At 37.0% G+C, this 18,824-nt stretch overlaps 1 long non-coding RNA gene across 1 annotated transcript in view; it reads left to right on the top strand.

Moving 5' to 3' along the window:
- The window catches only part of LOC121858003, a 70,487-nt gene extending 57,729 nt beyond the window's left edge, over nt 1–12,758 (top strand). The window contains exon 4 of the long non-coding RNA XR_006087316.1: nt 12,657–12,758. This is a non-coding gene — a long non-coding RNA (uncharacterized LOC121858003). The remainder of the gene's footprint in view (nt 1–12,656) is intronic.
- Nucleotides 12,759–18,824: the final 6,066 nt, after the last annotated feature.

Raw genomic sequence — 18,824 nt, 5'->3', positions numbered from 1 at the left:
AAGATAACTATATAACCCTTATTTTCTGGTGAATAAAGGTTATATTAGCAAAACTCCAGGGCTACCAACGAATGATAAGCTGTCAGAAATAATTACTTCATTGGAAAAATACGAATTATTTTAACTTTTTATATATTACTGATGCTGTAATGTTACTGGTAGAAAGTGTTTACAGAATAGTGATTGGCTTAACCTAAATAAGTACTTTTTTGTGTACCTAATTTACGTAAGAATCATTTTGTTGGGAAATATTTTATAGGTAATATTTGAAAGATCACTTGGCCATATTAAACATCTGTAAGTTTGTCTTTCTTCTTAAAGTTGATTTGTTCATGGTTACTATCGAGTCCTGGGTTGCGTGTGTGTGTGTTAGCATTTTTTGTATGTTTATATAATATATTCATCGTCGGCTGCTCATCGTTAGAAATGCCACCACCACCAAGGTAACCAAGGTACTGGTACTCTTAACGTTTAGTTCGTGGGGGGGCATCACACCGGGACTCTACGGAGATGCTCTAGCCCTGGTTGCTAGGAGGTCCTTGGCCAGGGTTCCTCATGAAATGGCATCTCGGTGTGCTCTGCCGCCCTTCGTGGTTCCCCGTCAGTGTTAGGACGCTGATGGCCAGTGAGGAATGGAACCACGTAGAGGTCGCCCCCTCCCTGATCAAAACCTGACGAGCTGTCATCCCTATACGCTTTGGCAACGTGGGGACCTCAGTCAAGGGTATTAGCTGATGTGCTAGCGATCAGCGGGATATTCTACTTGGACAAAATACATTTCCAACCTTTATTTCATCATCCTCTTTTTTTTCCATCAACCCTTTCTAAGTAATCCTCTTTTACAAAAAAAATCGCACTCCTGATTCACTATTCTCAAATTTCTTTATCTACACTTTTTAATATATCTTTTTTAAGATTCCTTCAGTCGATTATTCATTTAAATCTTTCTTTCATTACAATTATTTTTCTCTCTAATTCATAACGTTTTTTTTTATTCAGAGTAATTGTCTATTTTCATTCATTTTAATTTTTTATCAATTTTAATCCCTTAGTGGTCTCATTTATCTAATATTCGTTTTTGTATAAAAGTTTATGAAATATTCTAATAATTAGATGAAAAAGTAATTAATAATCTTAAATAGACTTACGAAATATGATTAGTTTTATTGATTTTCATATTACTTTTAATAATCAAGTCGTATATCTAACTTATGTAACATAATTCGCTTCTCTCGGTCATATATCACCCGTAATTAAAATTATAATACACGTTCAATACTTTTTAACACTCGTCCACTACTATATAACACTCATTCACTACTATATAACACTCGTCCACTACTATATAACACTCGTCCACTACTATATAACACTCATTCACTACTATATAACACTCGTCCACTACTATATAACACTCGTCCACTACTATATAACACTCATTCACTACTATATAACACTCGTCCACTACTATATAACACTCGTCCACTACTATATAACACTCATTCACTACTATATAACACTCGTCCACTACTATATAACACTCGTCCACTACCATATAACACTCATTCACTACTATATAACACTCGTTCACTACTATATAACACTCGTCCACTACTATATAACACTCGTCCACTACCATATAACACTCATTCACTACTATATAACACTCGTCCACTACTATATAACACTCCTTCACTACTATATAACACTCGTTCACTACTATATAACACTCGTTCATTACTATATAACTGTCGTTCATTACTATATAACACTCGTTCATTACTATATAACACTCGTCCACTACTATATAACACTCGTCCACTACTATATAACACTCATTCACTACTATATAACACTCGTTCATTACAATAACGCTCGCTCATTACTATATAACACTCGTTCATTACTATATAATACTCGTCCAATACTATATAACACTCGTTCATTACAATAACACTCGCTCATTACTATATAACACTCCTTCACTACAATATAACACTCGTTCACTACTATATAACACTCGTCCACTACTATATAACACTCCTTCACTACTATATAACACTCGTTCACTACTATATAACACTCGTCCACTACTATATAACACTCCTTCACTACTATATAACACTCGTCCACTACTATATAGCACTCGTGCATTACTATATAATACTCCTTCACTACTGTATAACACTCGTTCATTACTATATAACACTCGTCCACTAATATATAACACTCGTCCACTACTATATAACACTCCTTCACAACTGTATAACACTCGTTCATTACTATATAACACTCCTTCACTACTATATAACACTCGTTCATTACTATATAACACTCCTTCACTACTATATAACACTCGTTCACTTCTATATAACACTCGTCCACTACTATATAACACTACTTCACTACCATATAACACTCGTCCACTACTATATAACACTCGTTCATTACTATATAACACTCTTTCATTACTATATAACACTCTCTCATTACTATATAACACTCGTCCACAACTATATAACACTCTTTCATTACTATATAACACTCTTTCATTTCTATATAACACTCGCTCATTACTATATAACACTCGTTCACTACTATATAACACTCGTTCACTACTATATAACACTCGTCCACTACTATATAACATACGCTCATTACTATATAACACTCGTCCAATACTATATAACACTCGTTCATTACAATAACGCTCGCTCATTACTATATAACACTCGTTCATTACTAAATAACACTCGTTCATTACTATATAACACTCGTCCACTACTATATAACACTCCTTCACTACTATATAACACTCGTCCATTACTATATAACACTCGTTCATTACTATATAACACTCCTTCACTGCTGTATAACACTCGTTCATTACTATATAACACTCGTCAACTAATATATAACACTCGTCCACTAGTATATAACACTCCTTCACTACTGTATAACACTCGTTCATTACTATATAACACTCCTTCACTACTATATAACACTCGTTCATTACTATATAACACTCCTTCACTACTATATAACACTCGTCCACTACTATATAACACTCGTTCATTACTATATAACACTCTTTCATTACTATATAACACTCTCTCATTACTATATAACACTCTCTCATTACTATATAACACTCTCTCATTACTATATAACACTCGTCCACAACTATATAACACTCTTTCATTACTATATAACACTCTTTCATTACTATATAACACTCGCTCATTACTATATAACACTCGTTCACTACTATATAACACTCGTTCACTACTATATAACACTCGTCCACTACTATATAACACTCGTTCATTACAATATAACACTCCCTCATTACTATATAACACTCGTTCATTACTATATAACACTCGTTCATTACTATATAACACTCGTTCACTACTATATAATACTCGTCCACTATTATATAACACTAGTCCACTACTATATAACACTCGTCCACTACTATATAACACTCGTTCATTACTATATAACACTCGTTCATTACTATATAACACTCGTTCACTACTATATAACACTCGTTCACTACTATATAACACTCGTTCACTACTATACAACACTCGTCCACTACTATATAACATACGCTCATTACTATATAACACTCGTCCAATACTATATAACACTCGTTCATTACAATAACGCTCGCTCATTACTATATAACACTCGTTCATTACTATATAACACTCGTTCATTATTATATAACACTCATCCACTACTATATAACACTCCTTCACTACTACATAACACTCGTTCACTACTATATAACACTCGTCCACTACTATAAAACACTCGCTCATTACTATATAACACTCGTCCACTACTATGTTACACTCGTCCACTACTATAAAACACTCGCTCATTACTATATAACACTCACTCATTACTATATAACACTCGTCCACTACTATATAACACTCGTCCACTACTATAAAACACTCGCTCATTACTATATAACACTCGTTCATTACTATATAACACTCGTCCATTACTATATAACGCTCGCTCATTACTATATAACACTCGTTCATTACTATATAACACTCGTTCATTACTATATAACACTCGTTCACTACTATATAACACTCGTTCACTACTATATAACACTCGTTCAGTACTATATAACACTCGTTCACTACTATATAACACTCGTCCACTACTATATAACACTCGTTCATTACAATATAACACTCGCTCATTACTATATAGCACTCACTCATTACTATATAACAATCGTTCATTACTATATAACACTCGTTCATTACTATATAACACTCGTTCACTACTATATAATACTCGTCCACTACTATATAACACTCGTCCACTACTATATAACACTCGTTCACTACTATATAACACTCGTCCACTACTATATATCACTCGTTCATTACTATATAACACTCGTTCATTACTATATAACACTATTTCACTACTATATAACACTCGTTCACTACTATATAACACTCGTCCACAACTATATAACATACGCTCATTACTATATAACACTCGTCCAATACTATATAACACTCGTTCACTAAAATAACGCTCGCTCATTACTATATAACACTCGTTCATTACTATATAACACTGGTTCATTACTATATAACACTCGTCCACTACTATATAAGACTCCTTCACTACTATATAACACTCGTTCACTACTATATAACACTCGTCCACTACTATATAACACTCCTTTACTACTATATAACACTCGTCCACTACTATATAACACTCGTTCATTACTATATAACACTCCTTCACTACTGTATAACACTCGTTCATTACTATATAACACTCGTCCACTACTATATAACACTCGTCCACTACTATATGACACTCCTTCACTACTGTATAACACTCGTTCATTACTATATAACACTCCTTCACTACTATATAACACTCGTTCATTACTATATAACACTCCTTCACTACTATATAACACTCGTTCACTACTATATAACACTCGTCCACTACTATATAAGACTCTTTGACTACTATATAACACTCGTCCACTACTATATAACACTCGTACATTACTATATAACACTCCTTCACTACTATATAACACTCGTCCACTACTATATAACACTCGTTCATTACTATATAACACTCCTTCACTACTGTATAACACTCGTTCATTACTATATAACACTCGTCCACTACTATATAACACTCGTCCACTACTATATAAGACTCTTTGACTACTATATAACACTCGTCCACTACTATATAACACTCGTACATTACTATATAACACTCCTTCACTACTATATAACACTCGTCCACTACTATATAACACTCGTTCATTACTATATAACACTCCTTCACTACTGTATAACACTCGTTCATTACTATATAACACTCGTCCACTTGAAGCATCTGGTCTGTCATGGCACGTAAGATCTCACTCAGACGGTGTTCCATCCCAGTGTGACCGTCTCTGGAAGTTTGTGAAAAAATCCAACTAGAGCCGAGGTGGATTTTCTGTCGGGTCTCTTAATTTTTCTCTGCGCGTCTATTTCTTCTTCTATGAGTTCTTTAATTTCATTCTTGTTCATATGTTATACTTTAGCATGGGAAATAGCTTCCCACACCTTAACGGGGCCGTCATCGATGACATTAAACGTTGCTAAGTTGTTTAGCCTGTCTCCAGTCACCGAAGGTGAGGGAGGCTGAGGACTGTGTGGCACTTCTAAGAAGTCAGCAATGACTGGGAGGCATAACCCTCTCACATAACCTCCAGTGTGACCAGCCAGGAACTCCTGGTTAAGTAGCCACTGCCTTTTTTATCATGACCCAGTTTGTCTCCAGCAAAGTAAAGGAATACAGATGTAAACCTTCCTTTTTTCTCTCTGGTGTTATCTCTATCAATACAGTACAGGCACCATCTACTTGTAGAGGTTTTCTATAAGTATATGCTGTTGTTTCTTCTCTAAAACACTGTCTGCTGTACTCGAGACTCCAGTATTGGTGGGACTGTGTTGGCTGATGCATGGCTGTGTACTCATGATCACATTTGTAAATAACTGACGGTCTTAATTTATATGGAAACAAGACTTTTATCAACAAAGTCATTTCATAAGTTTTGAATATATTCTATCTCAATATGCTGTAAAAAAATTTGGAGAGTGAAAATGTTTTTATATTCCTGGGAACTGCCATAGAGCGGGTACCCCTACCAATGAGTTGTTCCAATGATCTAGATTGGAAACTTGATCCACCAGGACTGCCTTTGGGTCTGTTGGTATAAACACAAACTGCTCCAATACTTAACAGTGACTGAAACAACTGTAAGACATTCTAATGTTCATGGTTTTGATAGTGAAGCTGATTTACATCATCAACTGTACTACAATATTTTAGATAACTGCCTTGGTGAACTCAATGCTGAGTTTGGTGAGCATAATATTAGACTACTTACAGTCATTTCTAGTCGTTGGCCAGAATCCAAGACTTGTTTATTACTTCCGGTCATACTATTTACGTCTGTGAGCGTGTAGCGAACATAACTTCCACAGATATCATATGAAAATACATGAGAACAATGATCTGGAAAAAGGATAAATGTATCAGAACTATGTGAGGTGTTGGAAGTGATCCAGAAACTATACTTGAAAGGAAATATCTTGTATGCGTCGGTATGAACTTAATACACCTCGTATCCTCACGTGACATATACCCACGACAGGTACAGTGATCAGAGAATCTTATGTCTGTATTCAAATAGTGCAAGGTGTGAGAGGAGGATCCCTCATTACAGTTTTAAGTAAGTTGATACACCCCCGCCATGAACATTCAGCCTTTGTTTCAAGGCGCGTCATGTACCCGCCTTGGGTGCCAAGTGATATTATAACCCCATGACTTTTCCCACGAACTAGCAAACCAAGACCTTACCTTAGTTTGTAATTTAGGACTAAAATATGTGTTTATAAGGCATGATTGACAATATACCGAAAAGTGTTCAGGTGAGAACCATAAGAAACAAAAGTGAAAATTAAGGATTGGAAACTGTAGGCCTACGTGATGGGGAGCGGCGGGGCAATGCCCTCAGTCTTCCTCGTTCTACCGTCACCTCAGGGTCCATGAGGTCGGAGTGCCTTGCCGCCCGGCCGCCATTATCCCTTTGAGCGTCACAACAGATGGTGACTACTCCCAGCTATGCCAATCCACTGTGAACCTGTAGATTTCCAGGGCACCATTCCAAATGAATACTGTAGTCACAAATAAGGAGACCGTGAGAAACTCTGCGGTTGTCACTTGGAGCGACCTATAATACCAGGCGTAGAAATAGTGCTGGTATGTCTCTAGGTGAAGCCCTCGTCTTTACCCACCGAGGGCGGTGTGCGAACGAGGTGCCTGTTGTGTATACCTAAAAGTCACAAGGAGTCCCATACTTGCAGGTATGGAGTGGAACATGTGTGTTGAGATGGTGCTACTATGTATGATAACCGACGGTGCTATATTCCATACAGGTGGAGCAGTCTGATGTGTTAAGGGATAGTGTAAGAAGGAATGACCGAGGTAAGGTGGTCACAGATTGTTATGCAATAAGTAGGTGGATGACACGCCATCAATGTAAGAGTCTGGGGCCCATCTGGGTAACCACATTTCCGTTGTTCTTCTGAGGAAGGCCAATTCATGTATATGTTTTTTACCAGTATGTTTTATAAGGAATAAATCAATTAAGGCATGTTATGGTTTCACCCTTCTTTACCCTTATCGATCTGGTCAATGGAAAACCTAACCCAATGCCTAGTCCACTCTGCACGCTACCTAACGAGCTACATGCTGTCCAGAGGGGGTCTGGTGGCAGCGACCCTTAGAAATTAAGATTAGAGTTAAGACATCCCCTTAGACTTAGTGACCCCAGAATCTGGCAATATAAATTGGTGGCTATAGCGGTGGGATGGTTTTTGTTCATTGATCAAATCCGAGGGAATTGAAGTTGTGATTTAAGTTGCAAAAATAGACAAGTATTTTAATGATGGATAATCTGATTTTTGAGTGATACTTGCAGGTGAATAACATTGATTGAGTACAAAAATGTAAGAAGAATTTTTGAAAATTTATACAGTACTGAAGTCATGTGTGTCATTGATGTGTTTTGTGTTTGTGTTTTATCCAGCATTAATATGTAATAATAATTGCAGAAGTTATGGATTAACCTTGTTGACGTTGAAGTAAGGGAGTCCACACTGTGTCTGAGAAGTGTCTCAAGTGGTTCACCTCTGATGTTGTTAAGTGGTTCACCTATGGAATGCCATAGGACTTTCGGTCTCCAGTTGATGTGAGTTATAATTTTCGGTGCCATGTTAAGATGTTGCATAGTGTTGTATTATACCATTGATCAATTCAGGTTGTAGTAGTACAGGAGAGTAGTTGTGTTAAGCGGTTCGTATTTTTCCTTGGTCGAGGGGTAGCATTTTTAGGTCAAAATGGCTGAGTCAGTAGAACAGGAGAGTACCATGGTAGGGGACACATTAGAAGAGAGATTGGAACGGACTTTGCAGATCGTCGAGAGACAATACTCAGAGCTAGAAGAATTACAGAGACAGGTTAAGGAACTAAAACGAGAACTCCAGCATGCAAAGAACCAGGACACTGATCTAGAGTATGGTGTAGGTAAGGACACAACCCCAACTGCCCCACCGGCAGAAAGTGCCCACTCTGTACCACAATCAGGGAACGATACCACACACCCAGGTAGCCTTAGAGTTTATCCAGGGGTTCTTTCCAAACTAACGGACAGTGCCAAGAGGGATGATAGGGAAGCAGCCGTGTTCAACCTCAGTTATGTTAGAACAGCAATGGCAGGGGATGTCAGAAGTAACTAAACCTTTGGAGAGAGTATCTGTGGACTTGACAGACTTACATAATAGCGAGAATGGATATCGCTATGTGTTGACTGTCATAGATCACTATTCTAAGTTTGTCAATTTCTATCCTTTGAGACAAATCCCTCAGGGAAGTGACCAGAGAATTTAGTAAATTCATTAATGTTTTTGGTAGCCCTGGGTAGTCATTGCAGATATGGAGGTGAGTTTACCCAGCAATACAGTTTAGAAAGAATTATGTAAAAGTATTAACTGGCATTAAGAACTATTTTACATTGCCTTACCTAGAGGTAATAGTGTCACAGAGAAGTGCACAGGACCTTTAAAACAACACTGGCAATCATGTGTAGAAGATAATCACTTCAGTGGCCAAAATTTCTCAGTCCGTGCAGTCGGCTCTGAGCATCCATGCATGCCACAACTGGGGTACAGCCTCATTTTGCTTTTTCAAGGCATGTACAAAGACAAGTAGGAATTGACTTACCTATAATAGAGAATGAGAGCAGTCCAAGAGGTTGAAAGAAGCCCACAGGTTGATAAAGAGATGTCTGCCAGAGATGTCACGAGAGACCAGAGAGAGAGCAAATAGTCAAGAACAGACAAACTATGCAGTTAGGAGAAGCAGTATGGGTGGGAATGAATGGCCCAACCTGGGACCAGTAGGAAGTTGAATACCAAGTGGAAGGGTCCGTACACTATAACAGAAATTATATACGAAATGGTGCCGCATATGAGTTGACTAACCCACTTGGATGAAAGTGAGAATTTGATACAGGGCAGCTGAGAAAGTAAAGAGGTATGTAAGTAGGGAACATGTTTGTTCAGCTGAATGAGCCTACTCCCACCCTATGATTCTTCCTCGGACTCGGGTTCAGACGGAAACAGATGAGGAAAGTGATGACGGAAATGTGGAGTCCTAGCCTGCAAGTAGATTACCTGAGGCAGAGGGAGACCAGTAGTTAGAATGGATTTGTGGAAATATAGTTCAGAATGTTGCTTCAATTGAATATTATTGGCTTTTTCCAGTTTGTTAGTTTGATTTGTTGAATTATAAAGTTTTTGAGGTGGGGAGACAGTTGCTCAGATGGTTTTGTCGGGATGCTTTTTGAAGATCAGCTATTGGTAGTGAGTATCTATTGTCTGAAAATGTTTTTTTTGGGTTGTTGACTTCGTTAGTCGTACTACAAGTCACCCCAACATTATAAATCAGTTCTTACGAACTGAAGTCCGGAAATCCAGTTGCTGCCTATGTTGTCGAAGGAGAAATCTCAGGTTTATGTGTGTCAAAAGTTTGGGGGTGTTGACTTTCGCTCGGGTGAAAGTCACCCCGACAACAAAATACCAGTTCTTCTGAACTGTGAGACAATACGTGTCTTGTGTTATGAGCCCCAATGTGTACGTCTAGAACCACGGTTTTGTGTTGAAAAGGTGAATTATTATTGGAAATGAAGTAGTAATCTGAGAAGTGTCTGATGTAACTAATTCCCCATTCATAGACAAATTTAAATTCCTTGGTATGTAATTTCACACAGAGAACTTTTGTTGTAGATGTAATATCAAAGAAGAATCACTGTTTAGGTGCTGGTACCACAAGTAGGTTGATACGCTGATGAAATGTTAGGGAATGTTCCTATACTATATTGTACTGAAATAAGAGTTGATAAGTTGTTGTATGTATAGGTAACAGAGACTCGGAAACCAATGAAAAAGTTTGTCTCCTTATAATTTTCTTTTTTACTGATATATTGTATGCGAACTAGCAAGATTGTAAGCAGTTGTCCGATGTATATAGCCGAGGTGCTCATGGGAAACGTTTAAGTCTCCTTATGTTTTTTGTTTGATGTATTAAGGTACTCTAATCACGAACTGTTAGGATGTTGTAAATGTATGCTTTTCTGGCGTTACTGCTTTGCATATTATTTCGCATAATATGAATCTTTGGGAGAGAAGGCTATGTACTGCGCACATCATTGTCATTCCTAAAAACCCCATTTAATTCATATTACGCTATATAACATTCAAATGCGTAGAACCTCAGAAAACGGGAAACATTGATGAGGGTAACTCACCTACTCAATGTTACTAGACCATGTGTTGTATTGTTGTACCCAGAGTACAGTTATATCATGTAAGTGTATGTATTCATAGCATTAAGGAGAACTCAGGGTATGCATAAGATGAATGTTAAAGTCCAGTTATGAGCGGACTCGTGTACTGTAAGACGAGTGTGGATCAGGGTTTTTGAAAGGAGTCATACTATTTACGTCTGTGAAGGCGTGTAGCGAACATAACTGCCACAGATATCATATGAAGATACATGAGAACAATGATCTGGAAAAAGGATAAATGTATCAGAACTATGTGAGGTGTTGGAAGTGATCAGAAACTACTTGAAGGAAATATCTTGTATGCGTCGGTATGAACTTAATACACCTGCGTATCCTCATGTGACATATACCACCCACATTTCCAAGGTACGAAAGTGATCCAGAGAATGTATGTCTGTATTCAAATAGTGCAAGGTGTGAGAGGAGGAATCCCTCATTACAGTTTTAAGTGAAGTTGATACACCTGCCATGATCATTCAGCCTTTGTTTCAAGGCCACGTGATAGTAGAACCCCTTGAATTTTCACGATTTAAGACCTTACCTTGGTAGTAATTTAGGATTAAAATATATGTATGTGTTTATAAGGCATGGTGACAATATACCGAAAAGTGTTCGGTGAGAACCATAAGAAACAAAAGTGAAAATTAAGGATTTGGAAACTGTAGGCCTACGTGATGAGGGCGGCGGGGCAATGCCCTCCAGTGTTCCTCGTTCTACCGTCACCTCAGGTTCCATGCGGTCGGAGTGCCCCTTGCCGCCCGGCCCTTGTTATCCCTTTGAGCGTCACAACAGGTGGTGACTACCTCCCATATGCCAATCCACTGTGAACCTGTGGATTTCCAGCGCACCACTCAAATGAATGATCACAAATAAGGAGACCGTGAGAAACTCCTGGTCGTCATGGAACGACCTATAATACCAGGCGTAGAAATAGTGCTGAGTATGTCTCTAGGTCAAAGCCTCGTCTTTACCACCGAGGGCGGTGTGCGAACAGGTGCCTGTTGTGTATACCTAAAGTCTGGGGAGTCCCATACTTGCAGGTATGGAGTGTAACGTGTGTTGAAGTGGTGCTACTATGTATGATAACCGACGGTGCTATATTCCCATACAGGTGGAGCAGTCTGAAGTGTTAAGGGATAGTGTAAGAAGAATGACCGAGGTAAGGTGGTCTGAATTGTTATGCAATAAGTAAGGTGGATGACACGCCATCAATGTAGAGTCTGGGGCCCATCTGGGTAACCACATTTCCGTTGTTCTTCTGAGGAAGGCCAATTCATGTATATGTTTTTACCAGTATGTTTTTATAAGGAATAAATCAATTGAGCATGTTATGGTTTCACCCTTCTTTTACCCTTTATCGATCTGGTCAATGGAGAACCTAACCCAATGCCTAGTCCACTCTGCACGCTACCTAACGAGCCACATGCTGTCCAGAGGGGGTCTGGTGGCAGCGACCCTTAGAAATTAAGATTAGAGTTAAGTTATCCCCTTAGACTTAGTGACCCCAGAATCTGGCAGTATAGTGAGAGAGGGTGAGTGTATGGATGGGAGTGAGGGTGTGTGTGGGAGGTCCTCCCATACACACACCCTCACTCCCATCCATCCCTCACTCTCTCTCACACACCCAACCTCCCACCTTTAATGTGTTTGGATGGGACTGAGGTTTTCTCATTTCTTTCAGATTGTGTGCCTCCGAGGTGAACGTCTGACTGAAGTGAACGTATGGCTGGTCGAGAACTCTTCCAAACAGGTAAAGTAATTATGACAATATATAATGTCTATATGCAAGTATTTATGAATGTTATGTTTTAAACTTTTTGTATTCCAAGTTTGTTTGTGTGGCTGACTGTGGACCTACAAGGTGCTTCTTGGAGGTAATAAAGGTAAAATTTATCAAGTTATAGTTGATAGTACTAACGGCACCGTACTCTGGCCACACACTACATATAGTGTTGTTCACATCTGCGAGGAAACATACTGCCAGAGGCACTTATATCCTAACCTTAGTCTATCAGTTACAACATCTTATAATGCAGTGATGTTATTTACTTATCCATATACATGTTTCACTTGATACACCTTCATCATGGTAAACTATGGATCGACTAATGCCTGTTAGCACTCACCTGCTTGCATTCAGGAAACATTGAACAAGAGTAGCGCACTTTAAGCTAAAGGTTTCTTTGCTCATAATTAATTTCAGATCAATATTAGACTTTTACCCTTCAATTTGTACAAGAAATAAATGTAGCTGTAACACAATTATTAATGGTCCATCTGATGTACGAAGTACAGTACAGATGTCCATCATTAATACCACTAGCTGATGTACCCAGTACGTACGATGTCATCATTAATACTACAACTGATGTACAGTACAGATGTCCCTCATTAATGCTACAACTGATGTACAGTATAGCACAGTACAGTATAATACAGATGTAACAGTAAATATATTTCAACTGATGTGCAGTATAGCACAGTACAGGTTAGTACAGTACAGCACAGCACAGTACAAAACAGTTCAGAAGAGTACAGTATATTACAGTTCAGTTCAGAACAGTACACAGTACAGTATAGATGTCCCTCATTAATGTTACAACCGATGTACAGTACAGTACAGCACAGTACAAAACAGTTCAGAAGAGTACAGTACAGTACAGTATATTACAGTTCAGTACCGAACAGAACAGTACAGATATCCTCATTAATGTTACAACTGATGTAAATAAATGTATCTTTAATGGGTGAAGGTTAAAGTCAGTTATAATAGGAGAAAGTTATTTATTTCCTTGTTTACAACGACTGATTTAACTGAGAACTATTTACATGAATGTGTTGTGAGGTTGGTGATGTAGTCACTGAAGAGCGGCGACGTACAGTACAGTATAGTATGCAAAAAGAAGAGATTTCCACTGATAAGGTATATTAATACACCCTGTACACCTGTACCCTAGTGGCAGGAATGTGGACTGAGGACATTATATACTGCGGCGGTAATAACACAGTAAATTAGTTTATACCTTTAATGTTCAAGAGGCAATATAAGGCACTAGAGTGTGAAGTAAGAAGACGATCTCTGTGACGAAGAGGAGAGTAAAATAAACTTACAGGACTTGACATAGTTTCCCTTACCAAAGTGACACTAAATAAATGAAGCAAAATATAAATATATACAGAAATAAGGGTGAAATAACATAAAAATATCCAATAGTAACAAAATCTGTAATCATTTTGGATCACAAAAACCCACAATAAGAACAAGAAACAAAAATGATGACAATCATCCTTCTAGAGACACAAGGATCATGGAGGGACACCCCTAACATAAAAAACCCTGAGAAAACATCATATAGAATAGCAGCTTGATAGGGTGACGCGCGCACAATGCCCTTCATTGCCCTCAGAGCTAATGCGCTCTACTCTCTATATTACCAACCAACCTAACTATTTCAATACTGTTGTGGAAAGTGAGGGACAGAATAAGACGATCAATATATAATCAAGTTTAATAGAAAAATGAAAACGTTTATTCACTAATGAAATATAATAGTTACCCTTGCTCAGTTTTCTGTGTTTAAATATAAGTTACCCCACAACCGACTCCTGTGATGGGGAAATATAAAAAGTTTGCCCTAAAATTGTCCTCTCAGTTTTCTGTGATTAAATCTAATAGTTGAAATATAATAGTTACCCCTGAAACTTTCCTCTCATCAAAACTAGTGAAAATATTAAATATATGTGATTTCGGGGATGAAACATAATAGTTACCCCTTCACAATTTTCTGTGATGAAATATAATAGTTACCCCTTAAACCTTCTTCCTCTCATCAAAACACTAATCCTTCTTATTCTTCTTCTTCCTCTCATCAAAACGCAGGGGAAAGATCGAAAGCTAGAGGGAAGAAACAAAATTCGAAGTGGTCATTTTAAAATCGAATGCTAGATGGAAGAATCAAAGTTTGAAGGGGTGGTTAATTTTCGCCACCTGTCCCCAACCCTGCCCCCTGAAACCTAGTTTACTTATATTACTTTAGGATGCCATCATTTGGACGAGTTACACGAATTTATGTAATTATATCATTAATTACAGTAATAATCAAATAACACTTTAATGCCATATTCTATTTTATAATTACAAGTTAATGCAATGTTCTTATAAAAGATACTTTCACAGAATCTAGTGAAATTAGCAAATATAGTTGTTTTATGGGATAAAATATAATAGTGCCCCCTAACCCCTTCACAGTTTTCTGTGATGAAATATAATAGTTACCCCTTAAACCTTCTTCTTCTTCCTCTCATCAAAACACTAATCCTTCTTATTCTTCTTCTTCCTCTCATCAAAACGCAGGGGAAAGATCGAAAGCTAGAGGGAAGAAACAAAATTCGAAGTGGTCATTTTAAGATCGATAGCTAGATGGAAGAAACAAAATTTGAAGGGGTGGTTAATTTTCGCCACCTGTCCCCAACCCTGCCCCCTGAAACCTAGTTTACTTATATTACTTTAGGATGCCATCATTTGGACGAGTTACACGAATTTATGTAATTATATCATTAATTACAGTAATAATCAAATAACACTTTAATGCCATATTCTATTTTATAATTACAAGTTAATGCAATGTTCTTATAAAAGATACTTTCACAGAATCTAGTGAAATTAGCAAATATAGTTGTTTTATGGGATAAAATATAATAGTGCCCCCTAACCCCTTCACAGTTTTCTGTGATGAAATATAATAGTTACCCCTTAAACCTTCTTCTTCTTCCTCTCATCAAAACACTAATCCTTCTTATTATTCTTCTTCCTCTCATCAAAACGCAGGGGAAAGATCGAAAGCTAGAGGGAAGAAACAAAATTCGAAGTGGTCATTTTAAGATCGATAGCTAGATGGAAGAAACAAAATTTGAAGGGGTGGTTAATTTTCGCCACCTGTCCCCAACCCTGCCCCCTGAAACCTAGTTTACTTATATTACTTTAGGATGCCATCATTTGGACGAGTTACACGAATTTATGTAATTATATCATTAATTACAGTAATAATCAAATAACACTTTAATGCCATAGTCTATTTTATAATTACAAGTTAATGCAATGTTCTTATAAAAGATACTTTCACAGAATCTAGTGAAATTAGCAAATATAGTTGTTTTATGGGATAAAATATAATAGTGCCCCCTAACCCCTTCACAGTTTTCTGTGATGAAATATAATAGTTACCCCTTAAACCTTCTTCTTCTTCCTCTCATCAAAACACTAATCCTTCTTATTCTTCTTCTTCCTCTCATCAAAACGCAGGGGAAAGATCGAAAGCTAGAGGGAAGAAACAAAATTCGAAGTGGTCATTTTAAGATCGAAGGCTAGATGGAAGAATCAAAATTTGAAGGGGTGGTTAATTTTCGCCACCTGTCCCCAACCCTGCCCCCTGAAACCTAGTTTACTTATATTACTTTAGGATGCCATCATTTGGACGAGTTACACGAATTTATGTAATTATATCATTAATTACAGTAATAATCAAATAACACTTTAATGCCATATTCTATTTTATAATTACAAGTTAATGCAATGTTCTTATAAAAGATACTTTCACAGAATCTAGTGAAATTAGCAAATATAGTTGTTTTATGGGATAAAATATAATAGTGCCCCCTAACCCCTTCACAGTTTTCTGTGATGAAATATAATAGTTACCCCTTAAACCTTCTTCTTCTTCCTCTCATCAAAACACTAATCCTTCTTATTCTTCTTCTTCCTCTCATCAAAACGCAGGGGAAAGATCGAAAGCTAGAGGGAAGAAACAAAATTCGAAGTGGTCATTTAAGATTGAAAGCTGGAGGGAAGAAACAAAATTCGAAGGGGTGGTTATTTTTTGCCCGTCCCCAACCCTTCCCCCTGAAGCCTAGTTTACTTATATTACTTTACGATGCCACCATTTTGACGAGCTACATGAATTTTTGTAGTTATATCATTAATTACAGTAATAATCAAATAACACTTTAATGCCATATTCTATTTTATATTTACAAATTAATGCAATGTTCTTGCAAAGATACTTTCACAGAATCTGAGTAGAGTGTAAATGTAGTTGTTTATAGGATAAAAATATAATAGTGCCCCCTAACCCCTTCACAGTTTTCTGTGTGATGAAATATAATAGTTACCCCTTAAACCTTCTTCTTCTTCCTCTCATCAAAAACACTAATCCTTCTTATTCTTCTTCTTCCTCCTCATCAAAACGCAGGGAAAGATCGAAAGCTAGAGGAAGAAACAAAATTCAGAGAGTGGTCATTTTAAGATCGAAGGCTAGATGGAAGAAACAAAGTTTGAAGGGGTGGTTAATTTTCGCCACCTGTCCCCAACCCTGCCCCCTGAAACCTAGTTTACTTATATTACTTTACGATGCCTCCATTTGGGCGAGTTACACGAATTTATGTAATTACATAATTAATTACAGTAATAATCAAATAACACTTTAATGCCATATTCTATTTTATAATTACAAGTTAATGCAATGTTCTTATAAAAGATACTTTCACAGAATCTAGTGAAATTATTAAATATAATTGTTTTATGCGATAAAATATAATAGTCCCCCTAACCCCTTCACAGTTTTCTGTGATGAAATATAATAGTTACCTTAAACCTTCTTCTTCTTCCTCTCATCAAAACACTAATCCTTCTTATTCTTCTTCTTCCTCTCATCAAAAGCGCGGGGAAAGATCGAAGTTAGAGGAAGAAACAAAATTTGAAGTGGTCATTTTAAAAATCGGAATGCTAGATGGAAGAATCAAAGTTTGAAGGGGTGGTTAGAAACCCCCTAGCCACCTGTCCCAACCCTGCCCCTGAAACCTAGCTTACTTATATTACTTTAGAGGATGCCATCATTTGGACGAGTTCACGCGAATTTATGTAATTATATAATTAATTACGTAATAAATCAAATAACACTTTAATGCCATATTCTATTTTATAATTACAAGTTAATGCAATGTTTTATACAAGATACTTTCACAGAATCTGGTAATTAGTAAATATAGTTGTTTTAGGGGATAAAATATAATAGGTTCCCCCTTATCACAGCTTTCTGTGATGAAATATAATAGTTACCCCTTCACAGTTTTTCTGTGATGAAATATAATAGTTACCCCTTAAACCTTCTTCTTCTCATCAAAACACTAATCTTCTTATTCTTCTTCTTCCTCTCATCAAAGAAACGCAGGGGAAGATCAGCTAGGCCGAAAGGAAGAAACAAAATTCGAAGTGGTCATTTTAAATAGAATGCTAGATGGAAGAATCAAAGTTTGAAGGTGTGGTTAATTTTCGCCACCTGTCCCCAACCTGCCCCTGAAACCTAGCTTGCTTGCCTATTACTTTTTAGGATGCCATCATTTGGACGAGTTACGCGAATTTATGTAATTATATAATTAATTACAGTAATAATCAAATAACACTTTAATGCCATATTCTATTATATAATTACAAGTTAATGCAATGTTCTTATAAAAGATACTTTCACAGAATCTAGTGAAATTAGTTAATATAGTTGTTTTAGGGTATAAAATATAATAGTTCCCCCCCCCTTTGAGTTCTGTCATGAAATATAATAGTTACCCCTTCACAAATTAATGCAATGATCTTATAAAATAAAATTTCACAGAAAACTCGTGAAATTATTACGTATAATTGTTTTCTGGGATGAAATATAATAGTTACCCCTTCTTAGTTTTCTGTGGTGAAATATAATATTTACACCTTAAACCTTTGTGGGGTATGGGTTTATTTGGTTCACACTCAGGATGGGTTGGAAAAGAAACTCACGATGTGCTCTCTATATACATGTTG

The sequence above is a fragment of the Homarus americanus genome, unplaced genomic scaffold (assembly GCF_018991925.1).
Source record: "Homarus americanus isolate GMGI-L3 unplaced genomic scaffold, GMGI_Hamer_2.0 scaffold43746, whole genome shotgun sequence".
Taxonomy (NCBI): domain Eukaryota; kingdom Metazoa; phylum Arthropoda; class Malacostraca; order Decapoda; family Nephropidae; genus Homarus; species Homarus americanus.
Note: the sequence above shows the minus strand (reverse complement) of the source record. Positions and strands in the feature narration are given on the sequence as shown.